Here is a 7,333-nt window from a genome sequence, read left to right on the forward strand (position 1 = left end):
GAGCAAGGAACAAGGGAAATGAACAAGTCAGTATATTGAGAGTTTCTAAAACTTAAATTTCCTTACGATATCCAAGTTCAATGGATGGACCAACTACATGCCACCGCCACAATTACATCAATTTTACAAGTACAAGATCGAAGGTCTATACATCAAAAAAAGTATGAATGCAAGCACAAGTCAGCGCAATGACAAGATTTCCAAGAGTAGAAGTTCATGAAGACGAAATAACATGGGCATTCAGAATCAATCTGAGTCTTGGTAATATTGAGCATCGAAAGATATTTCTTTATCAAGGGGCATTTATCAAATCTATTATGTGATAGCATGCTCTAGTGCCCCTCATTTCTTCAACTAGTGAGAACTTGCCAAGTAACCTAATGGAGGAGCTCCATCATAATATGTCCAGATTCATTGAATTTGCCAAAAGCTAAAAAGTTAAAGAAGCTTCATTGAAATGCCATGTGGCATTTTATCATTGGCTTATCCATGGTGTCTCCTCTTGCAAGCTTCTACCCAATCTATTTTCTTAATGGCCTATGAAAGCAATGCAGTTTTCCAATTGGCCCACAAGTTGGTGTTTAATTGTAATTGGGCAAGCACCTAATGCTTGTAGCAATTAGATAGATTAGGGTAATGTTGATATAATCTTGACCTTTGATCTTGAATCAATCTTGGCCCTTCATTGCAATTGAACAACTATCAAAGGCCAAAGCCTTCTGAGATAAGAATTAAATTAGATTAGCTAAGAAGAGACTTGAAGAAAATGTTGTCATAATACTACCAAAATTATTCCTTCTCACATTGTTGGTTTCATGGTGAATGTTTGTGAAATTTGGAATATTGCATTATTTCTTCACTCCCTCACTTAAATTAGATTTCATTTCATGTTGAGTAGAAGAAGAAGTAGATGGATAAAAGACATTGTTGTTTGTGTGTTTTGGTACTTGTTGATCGTAAATAAAACTGTAAGGTTACTTTGGGGCTCAATTACAAGTGTTTAACTTCTATTGGAAATGTAAATTTAGATTGCACCTTTATTGTATATCTAAATGAGCAATGAGAGTGTGAAAACAATTCCAATGTCCTTAGAAAATAGCACTCACCTATGTCTAGTTAACACAGCAAAGCAAAGACTAGCTAGAGGCTCACTCCATCATCAACATTATCATATATTCTTAAAGTTAGATTAGTCTTTACAATCCTTATCCTTCGTAATATTTTTTAGTGGGAAGTAGTTGGAAGAAGTTGGAGTAGTTGATATCCATTGAATGAATACTATAAGTCTCTTTGTGATAACTAGCATATCACATCATTATAACTGTGTTAAGTCTATAGTAAGAAGGAAACATGTCTCATCAATCTGTTTATATTATTTAGCACACAAGCAGCCTTCTTCAAGAGAATTGGAGATCTTGTGTTCTATTTGAATACTAAGTCTGCATGTTGTAGTGAAATAAAACTCATGTCAATCCCAATACTACTATAGCCTAAGTGCACCTAGCTAAAGAGTTCCTCCAAGTTTAAGCTCATCTTAAGTATGAGATATTTTCTTCGAAGTATGATATTTCAATCAGGATTCAATTATGTAGCGTTTGAATCAAACAAATTGACCCATGCTTCATGAATACTGATTCACAAGAACCATCTCCCAAGAAAATGAAGGGAATTGAATACAATGAGAAAACAATTCTTTGTTATATATAGTTTTTCCTCAAACTAAGCTAGTTAATGTCAGCTCAATATGGTTTAAAGTGGAAATGGAAAAGCTTGTTAATGATTTCATGTATTCTTTGAAGGTGATTTCATGTATTCTTTGAAGGACTTATATGACATCTTCACGCCTCCGGTGTTATTAATAGTTCTAAATGAAATCCGTAATTACAATTTCTACAAATACTTGGGGAGATGGAAAACTTATTTGCTGAAAAATTATGCATAATCATTCACGACTTGCACCAGCTTAATTTCCATTTGGAACATAATGTTCAAATTTAAGAGACGACTTTCAGATGAAAAATAACTTCATCTATTAAATAATCACCAATTACATCACACTAAAATGGCGGCAGCGATAGCAATCAGTTCGCCAAAAAAATTAATAACTGCAATGCATACCTTGCTTGAGAAGCAAGTAAGCACAGAACGCAGGGCAGAGGAATACCAACATAGCTGCTAAAGAGTGGCAAATTCCAGTCCATTTGGATCATGCTATGTTGCATGGCTTCGTTGCCATCAGAAACTCGAACTGCCAATTCCGCATCACTATCATTGAAACTGGAGAAAGTTTGCTGCCCTGCCTTCGGCCAAAGACTAATCAGTAATATTTTTGTAGTGTTTGAGACCTGACTCCCAGTTTTCCCATCCAAAGTTTAGTTTTGTTGAGCTCATTGTGCGGTTGGAAGCGTTAGAGATGGCATTTTCATAAATTGCCCACAGCATTTCAGATTCAGGATGGTCTTTTATAATTTTGTTAACAAACCTAGTCTCTGTCATCCTCAATACAGTAAAAAGAGGAGGCTCGGAGGCATCGATGGATTTGATTTTCTGCCAAACCAGAAACGTGGGTATCGTAGTCTTTTCCAAACTGAGTTGAAAAAAAGAAGGGTGCTTCACTACATAATGTAGAGGGAGCTCCATGTTATTAACTAGCAAGTCCATCTTTTCGCTAACATTTTTCGTGAAGAAAGAAAAGATTAAAGGAAAAGCTCCAACTAATTGCCAAGTTTCTTCCGTCGAAAGCCCGAAGTTTTTGAGATTCTCTATCTTCTCCTCTAACGTTTCCACTCGGCTCACAGCCACCAGACTCACAATTTACTTGTACATTTTGCTATTTTTATCACCGCCAATCTTGTTGATGAGATCCACTTGTGCGGGGATTAAAGCCGTTCGTGTGAGAACAGCTGAATGTACCAGTAAGAAGCTTAAGAGCCCCGTACCAGAAAAACCCCATCCTTTCCAGAAAGCAAGCGAGGGCTTCAATGTCTTCTCCAAGCTGCAACTGAGAAGTCTTGGTGCTCTTAACAGGGTTTTAACAAGCAAATCCTCTGACCCAAATAAAGTCTTCAAAAACTCCATCTTGGGAAGAATGTTGTTCTCCAGGTTATTGCACAAAAAGAATGAATTTTTCGTAACAAGTTTGACCAGATCTCGACCCGCAAATCCGAAACCTTCCATCACTATGAGCTTAGTTTCCTATATTGTACTTTCTGCAGATTCGATAAGCTGGGCGTGTTTCCTTATCAAATTTGAAACTTGGAATTCAGTGCAACCGTGCTTCTTCAACAAATGAATAATCTTCTCTACGTTTTACAGCGTTTGAAGGTTCTGTGTCATGTCCCCAATTTTTGGTGACAGTTCGATTTAATTAATTTAATTAATCTGGTTGTTCAAAGACGACAAATTAATTATTTTAATTAAATAAATAAATATTAAAAGATAACCTTGTATTTAATAAAGTGACTTGGAAAATATTTAATAAAGTCACTTGAGGGATAAGATCAAAAATGTTCTAGAAGTCTCTGGAGAAGGTGGAGAGAAAAGAATAAATAGGCACCCCGGGGCTCCATTCGAAGCAGGCAGTTGTTTTATCTCTTTTGATTCCAGATTGTGATTTAATCACAGGAGCATTGTGGAACTTAGGGTTTCTGCAATTAGTTGGCCATTGAGAACGATAACTCTCAATCGGTACGCAATTTTGAGGGTGTGAAATATCATCTGAATTATTGCAGATTGGAGGTGACAATCAGTCATTTCATCGGAGCGATCATTTGTGGCTTTAGGCCAGCTTTTTGGTTCTTGCATCACTAACCTCTGAAGGATTCGATTCAGATTATCAGGTCAAGAGTAGAATTGAGGAGTTTGGTATCAGGAAAGAGTTTAAGAAGGAGTTCGACTGCTAAGGAACATTTTTTCAGCGTTCTCTATAGAAGTTGTTGCGTGAACAAATCAGAGGTTAGAGATTGAATTTCCAAAATATCTTATCAGCCAGTATTCCGTAAATTATTAAAGTCAAAGTCTAGAGCCGAAGGCTATCACAAATATTTGCAATCTCACAAGCCCACTTGTTAATTCGGAAATATTGGAGATCCTTTTTGAAGACGAGTGAAGGCAAATTGCAAAGATCATTTTATAGTGAAGACGGAAGCGGAATTGAATCAAATTAATTCAGAAACAACTTCCGAATTCCGGCCAAGCAGCGACAGTTTGTGAACAAAAAAAAACGGCACTAGCAGATTGTGAAGACAAACAAATCCGATCGCTCATGTATATCACGAATTAATGGAAATAGCGATTATCAGATCATTGCCCGATCCTACCTGTGCTCTGCCGGCTTAATCCACGTCAGGAGCGGCATCTCAGCGAAAGGTGTAAATTTGTAGAAGATCGCAGTGTGAGCAAAAAGAAATGACGGAACTGATTGAGGGCAGACTGTGAAATTTTTAGACCCATTCTTCCGTCCATTAACCGATATTAATTAAGGAAGATGTGTATGTAGAGGTCAAGCTCTCATTCCAGCTCGCGCCGATTGAACCAGTCCATATCAATCAGGCCAAAGGAAGAAACTTCACATGTCCTCCCATGATTTAATTGGTCGATCCAACTGTCAACTGCTACAAACTCAATATAGATGAGATCTTGGACGTGTCAAAGCCACAGTCTTACAGCTGATTAAAACACAGAGAAAGTACACATTCAACTAATATGTTGGGAGCAGATTTGTAAGTGATGATGATCATATATTAATCAAGCAATAATGAGCAGGTGGCCAAATCTGGGACAATGCCGAACCGACACAAGATTACAATACAGGGCTGAACTGTAATTGTATCAATGATCATTTCATGCAACCGGAATAGCGATTACCAGCTCAGACGGGACAGTGGCTTGGCAGTTGGTTAGTGGCTTCAGTTTGGGATCAGGCAGATTCGATATTAATAGCCCTTCATAATCATTGATGGAGCAGACTGTGAAATTTTCAGACCCATTCTTCCGTCCATTAACCGATATTAATTAAGGAAGATGTGTATGTAGAGGTCAAGCTCTCATTCCAGCTCGCGCCGATTGAACCAGTCCATATCAATCAGGCCAAAGGAAGAAACTTCACATGTCCTCCCATGATTTAATTGGTCGATCCAACTGTCAACTGCTACAAACTCAATATAGATGAGATCTTGGACGTGTCAAAGCCATAGTCTTACAACTGATTAAAACACAGAGAAAGTACACATTCAACTAATATGTTGGGAGCAGATTTGTAAGTGATGATGATCATATATTAATCAAGCAATAATGAGCAGGTGGCCAAATCCGAGACAATGCCGAACCGACACAAGATTACAATACAGGGCTGAACTGTAATTGTATCAATGATCATTTCATGCAACCGGAATAGCGATTACCAGCTCAGACGGGACAGTGGCTTGGCAGTTCGTTAGTGGCTTCAATTTGGGATCAGGTAGATTCGATATTAATAGCCCTTCATAATCATTGATGGAGCCGGCAATCTCAGGTTTTTATTCCTATATAATCTGGGTCATTGTGTGATTATTGGGTTAAGAAACATTGATTCTTTCATAAACATTATTGGCATTATTATCTATTGTTTTGGTGAATTAATGAGATACTTCCCTTTGCATGGCAAAATTCATAGTACATTATCTTTCATAGTACAACTCGGACTACAAATTTGACATCAATTCATCACTGGTTCTTAGCGACCTTGATTGCTAATTGTTTGACGAAATTTCAAACTCTTGAAGTTTTAAAATTATAGCGCTTAAAGAGTCAATAATCCTGTCGGGGATATTACATTCTGCAAGTGGGGTCGGCACTGGAACATCCGAGTGATCTGGGCCTCGGAGAGATTAAGTTTGGTGGAGGCAAACTGTGAAAGGAGGGCCTGCGAGTGAGATTCCGTTGAGAAGGCATTGCAGAAATGGAGAGATGATCCAACAACACGCAGTCTGCGGAAGATGATGGTGTTCATCGTGAAAGCCGCGGAAACGAGCGAAGACGAAGAAGCGGCTAGGGTTTGTGTTTTTAAAGAAAATTTATTAAATAGCTCTCGTATCACAGATGCAGGCGCTAACAGAAACTAATATAGGTGGAAAAATTCCAATTATTATTGGTTACTCCTTTGGCAGAGAGTATTGGAATCATTCAATTCAATTGACCATTGGATTCATAGGATTACAAGAAATTTAAAAAGTTTTTTAGTTATTTATTATTTTTAGTTTCAGGAATACTTATGCATTCGTGCAGGTTCAAAAACTAATTAGTTTTAATCAATAGAATTGAACAATTAACATATATCTATAGGTTTTTTCATAATTTATGATTTTGTTATATTTTTTAATTTTGAAAAAAGCTTTTTATCTTAATTTCTATTGGCTCCTACCAATAAAGGCAAAGAGAAAAATCAAATTTTGGAACAACAATTAGAAAGAAATACAAAAAAATCTACTGCATCGTGTAGTTTTGCATTAAATATGGCATTGGCATTGTCCTTTCCTTTCACTGCCATAGAATTTATTGTTGGTTCACCACCACATCGCTGCCATAAAAATTATTGTTGGTTCACTGCCATATCGACCACCATGTCTTCATTACGACCATGCCTTCATTATGAAATTTGTAGGTAGTTTAACAATTCCAAGCTACTGCTCCTATATGCGTTTTAGTTAGTTACTACACTCTAAAATCTCATGATTTCACATGTGCAGGGAAGCATACCAGTTTATGCATGATCCTTAATGGAATTTTCTATTTACCCTTTTTCGTTGTTTGCGTAATGGTGACTTCTGTTCACAGAGAGGATTGTGTGTTTGTTTTTTAAAATTCTATGTAATGTGTTGTTTTCTGAGTGTTTGGATGAGATTGATAGATGTCTCTTACAAGGGTTTTAAAAATATTTTTGAATTATGTTTTATGCGATGACAGTGATTCATATTAGTGCAACAAGCTTTGCGGATTTCTAGAGAGATTTGGATCATCGGATCAAAAGGAAATTAAAATAGAATGTAAAATTTGAGCAAATTGAGATGGCTTTATTTTTCTGCAGGATGCTGGCAAGGTCCTTGGATTTTTGGGAAAGATGACGAGGAATTTTATATTAGAGGCGATGTGAAGCATAAGATTGACGGAGGGTTGTAAGCGGCACCAGGTTCATGCCGTCAACCCCGGGGAGAATGTTGTCGAAGCAAAGATGAAGGTTGATAGCCCCAAGTATTCTGCTAGGAATCTCGAAGCAGACCCTCCTGCTGGAAATGAGTGAGTTGTGTTTCTTCTGCCCATGTTGATTTGTTAGGGTTTTAATTTTGGTACTTTTGGA

General features: G+C 37.3%; 1 pseudogene; it reads right to left on the minus strand.

Annotated features, from left to right (window-relative positions):
- Positions 1 to 2,013: 2,013 nt before the first annotated feature.
- LOC149553610 (transcription termination factor MTERF8, chloroplastic-like) lies at positions 2,014 to 4,464 on the minus strand (annotated as a pseudogene).
- Between the last annotated feature and the right edge of the window lie 2,869 nt (positions 4,465 to 7,333).

Source organism: Cupressus sempervirens, chromosome 6 (genome assembly GCF_028749045.1).
Source record: "Cupressus sempervirens isolate cs-2001-9-10 chromosome 6, ASM2874904v1, whole genome shotgun sequence".
Classification (NCBI taxonomy): domain Eukaryota; kingdom Viridiplantae; phylum Streptophyta; class Pinopsida; order Cupressales; family Cupressaceae; genus Cupressus; species Cupressus sempervirens.